Here is a 5,000-nt window from a genome sequence, read left to right on the forward strand (position 1 = left end):
GTTCGTGTGTGTGTATGTATATGTGTGTGTGTATGTGTGTGTATATGTGTGTGTGTGTGTGTGTATACATACATGCCTACACACACACACACACATAGATTATTAAGTAGATACATAATAGATAGAATTTCGAAGCCCACATGCCTGCCTGATACGATGAGTCAGGCAAGGTGCTCTTCATTCATCCACACTTGCAACGCTTAAGGTGCTGTCACACTAGCACTTTTTCCGTCATTTTTTTGAAAAATTTCTGAAATTTTGTCAATTTTTGAGCGAGTTGTCGATTTTCCAGTCAGACGATAATGATCGTTTCCGCCTGAAAATTTTAACGTTAACTTTTTCAGCCAAGCATACTCAAATCGAGAATGTTTGCACCAATGTTAAATAAAATTGTCAAAAAATTTACGGAAAAAAGTGCTAGTGTGACAGCACCTTTACCCGCACACGTGGACGAATCCTGGCTCATAATCACCCCAACCGAAGCCTCACTGCACTGGCAATGCTTCCCTTTCTCCCCCCCCCCCCCCAACTCTCTTCCCCTAGCCCCTGCCCCTCCTTCCTCGTTCTCCTTCTCCACTCTCTCCCCCTCTTACTATCGCCTGTCTCTTCTCTCTCATCTTCCCTTCCCCTCTCCACTCTCTTCTTTTGCATTTATTATTCCTCTTTTTTTTTGACTCTCCAACTTCCTGCTCCATCCTTTCTTCCCTACCTCCCTCTCCCCTGCCAAGCTACACCCCTTCTTCATCCTCTTCCACAGGCCCTATACCCCTCTTCCTCTCCATCCTCTTCCATCATCTCCTCATTCCCTTCCTCCTCCTCCCCCGCATCCCTCCCCGAAGCAAATCCCTCATTCGTTTCCATCCCTGATCCTTATCCTTCCCCTTCCTGCCCACCGAAGCCACCCCCCTCCCCCTCTTCATTCTTTTCCCTCTTTCTCCTCCCCCCCTTCCCCTCCCCCTCTCCTCTACACCCCCACCCACCCACCCAGGTCACCCCGTCTCGAGCGCTTCCTGTGAGGCTGACTGGTCTTCGCCGCCCCCGTCTCTCGTTACTTCTTTTTTCCTCCACATGGAGAGTAAAAAAAAGAAAAAAGAAAAAGCAAAAAAGAAAAATAGGAAGACACAACAGGAGAGAAAGTGGTCCTAGTGGCTCTCGATCGGGGAACTAGAAAGTAGTGCAGTGTAGAAATACTGAAAGAGTTTGAACTTACGGTGAAGGAAAATGATATCCTTAGAGTATTTAGACATTTTAAAAAATGATTATTGCATAAACAAAAATCTTCAGACATACGCGGAACCCAAAATAAAGAAAGAAAAAATCATAACTAAGGAAAATGTTAACGAAGGAACATTCTTGGAAGGAAAATGTTAACGAAGGAACATTCTTGGAAGGAAAATGTTAACGAAGGAACATTCTTGGAAGTAAAATGTTAACGAAGGAACATTCTTGGAAGTAAAATGTTAACGAAGGAACATTCTTGGAAGGAAAATGTTAACGAAGGAACATTCTTGGAAGGAAAATGTTAACGAAGGAACATTCTTGGAAGGAAAATGTTAACGAAGGAACATTCTTGGAAGTAAAATGTTAACGAAGGAACATTCTTGGAAGGAAAATGTTAACGAAGGAACATTCTTGGAAGGAAAATGTTAACGAAGGAACATTCTTGGAAGGAAAATGTTAACGAAGGAACATTCTTGGAAGGAAAATGTTAACGAAGGAACATTCTTGGAAGGAAAATGTTAACGAAGGAACATTCTTGGAAGGAAAATGTTAACGAAGGAACATTCTTGGAAGGAAAATGTTAACGAAGGAACATTCTTGGAAGGAAAATGTTAACGAAGGAACATTCTTGGAAGGAAAATGTTAACGAAGGAACATTCTTGGAAGGAAAATGTTAACGAAGGAACATTCTTGGAAGTAAAATGTTAACGAAGGAACATTCTTGGAAGGAAAATGTTAACGAAGGAACATTCTTGGAAGGAAAATGTTAACGAAGGAACATTCTTGGAAGGAAAATGTTAACGAAGGAACATTCTTGGAAGGAAAATGTTAACGAAGGAACATTCTTGGAAGGAAAATGTTAACGAAGGAACATTCTTGGAAGGAAAATGTTAACGAAGGAACATTCTTGGAAGGAAAATGTTAACGAAGGAACATTCTTGGAAGGAAAATGTTAACGAAGGAACATTCTTGGAAGGAAAATGTTAACGAAGGAACATTCTTGAAAGAAAATGAAGTTTTTGGAAAATTATTCAATAAATAAACACATTCCTCCTTTTCTCAATCTGTGATTATAATATCAATGCAAATAATTATATGTGATAATGTTGAAAAATGATAATGCATGAATCTAGTAATAATAATGGCAATGATATATAACAATAATGAAAATAGCAACAGAAACTACGATGATAATTATAACAATAACGATAATGATAATGATGATAATAATAGCAATAGTAACAATAATTATCTTGATAATGATAAAAGCAATAATTATTATGCTAATGATAATAATGATGGTGATAATGATAATTATAATACTGATGATAAGGATAATGATGATAATGTTGATGGTGGCAATAGTAATTGTAATGATAATAATTATTATTTGGATAATTACAATAATCATTAATAAGATAATGATAAAAATAATAATGATAATGATGATAATGATGATAATGATAATACGGATAATGAAAATAATATCAATTATAATAGTAGTAGTAGTAGCAGCAATAATCATTATTTTGATAATAATGAAAACAATGATAATATTTGATATATTGATAATAATGAATATGATAATGATAATGAAAATGATAATGATGATAATGATAGTAATGATAATGATTATAATAATGATAATAGTATTGATAATGATGATAATAATCCTGATGCTGATAACAACAATGATAGTATTAATGATAATAATAACAATGATAATAATAATCATGATTATAATAATAATAATGATAATAATAATAATGATAATAAAAGTGATAATAACAAAATGATGATGATAATGATAATAATGATGGTGATAGAATTATGATAATGATAATAATAATATTTATGATAATAATAGTAATAGAAATAATGAATAGTAATAATGATAATGATGGTAATAACAATAGTGATAATCATTATAATAATGGTAATAATAATGACGATAATAATGATAGTAATGATGATTATAATGGTAATAATAATAATAATAATAATAACAACAACAATAAAAATAATAACAATAATGATAACGAGAATGATAATAACAATAATAATGATAATAGTAATGATAGAAATAGCAGTGATAATGATAATGATGGCAATAATCACATTAGCAAAAGACGATAACGATGATGATAATTAAAATCAGGCAAATCTTGGTAAAAAGATGATAACAGACTATCATAAATACTATTGCAATGATTATACGAAACAGCGGTATGATAGACAATGAAAAGGACGCATGAATAAGAATTGACGTCCTGAGTAAAGTATTATCAAAAGTCATAATATATAAGCATGTTGTTACCTGCCTCACTATAGAACCCCAATGTCACATACTGCGTGTGTGTGTGTGTGTGTGTGTGTGTGTGTGTGTGTGTGTGTGTGTGTGTGTGTGTGTGTGTGTGTGTGTGTGTGTGTGTGTGTGTGTGTGTGTGTGTGTGTGTGTGTGTGTGTGTGTGTGTGTGTGTGTGTGTTTGTGTGTGTGTGTGTGTTTGGGGGGTTGGGGTAAACAAAGAAGGTTATGTGGTCTTAAAACTGCTTTAGAGATTAATGAAGATAAAGATAAAAAAACAAATATTTGAAAGGTGGAAGTCAACACAGACAAAACAAAAATGTTGACACACTAAATGATAACTGGATACCAATGCATTTAATTGTGATTAAAGGAACGAGATTTTGATTAATGTAAAATGAGAATTTGAAGATGATCTAGAAAGTTTATGAAGATGACGAATTGATGGAGATGATTTTAAAACTTGCCAACCAGTGTTTATTTGGAATGTTTAATGTGCTTATGTTACTGGCAGATTTTAGGTGACTTCTATGGTTAAGTTTATGTTCAGTGTAAGTCGTTCTCGGAAGAGGTAATCGGGTTATGCGTGTGTGTCTGTCTTTCTGTTTGTTACTCTCTCTGTCACACTCTCCCTTTCATTGAATCCTTCTCTCTCTCTCATTCTCTCTCTGTGACTGTGTCTGTCTGTCTATCTCTCCCTCTCTCTCTCTTTATATATATATATATATATATATATATATATATATATATATATATATATATATATATATATATATATATATATATATATATATATATATATATATATATATATATATATATATATATATTATACACACACACACACACACACACACACACACATATACATATATGTATTCATATATGTGCATATATATACATATACTTATATATACACACACATGCATATGCACATATAAATGCATATCTATCTATCTATCTATATACTCACTCTTCAACAACTTCTCCCCCCAACAAAAGAAGACGAAGAGGAAAAAGGTGTTCAGCCTCGTTCTCCAAACAGCAATTGTCGCCAAAACAGCAGATTTCACCCGCTAACGAGCCGAGGGAGGCCACGGTCGCCTCTCATGACGAAACCAGTCGCCAGAACCTGCTAAACGGATGAAGGTCTCAGTGCGTTCAAATAGCCTCCTCGAACCAGAATTTATACAAAAAAAAGAAGAAAAAAAAAGAAAAACGAAAAAAAAGAAAAGAAGAAGAAGAAGAAGAAAAATTGCAATAGTTTCACTTTGAGTTTGCAAGAGTCACGTACTTCCTTTGGTGTATGTGGAGTATACGCATGGAAGTCTGTAAATGAGATTAATAAAGACAAGTACGGTTATATTCAGTGGATGAGAGGGTGTCTGAAGTGATCAGTCGGGATGAGACTCATTAATAATCCCTTTGTGTTTGCTCAGGGCTTAGTCGTAGGCAAAGCTGAGGTCGGGTTGTT

Source organism: Penaeus vannamei, chromosome 20 (genome assembly GCF_042767895.1).
Source record: "Penaeus vannamei isolate JL-2024 chromosome 20, ASM4276789v1, whole genome shotgun sequence".
NCBI classification, from domain to species: Eukaryota; Metazoa; Arthropoda; class Malacostraca; order Decapoda; family Penaeidae; genus Penaeus; species Penaeus vannamei.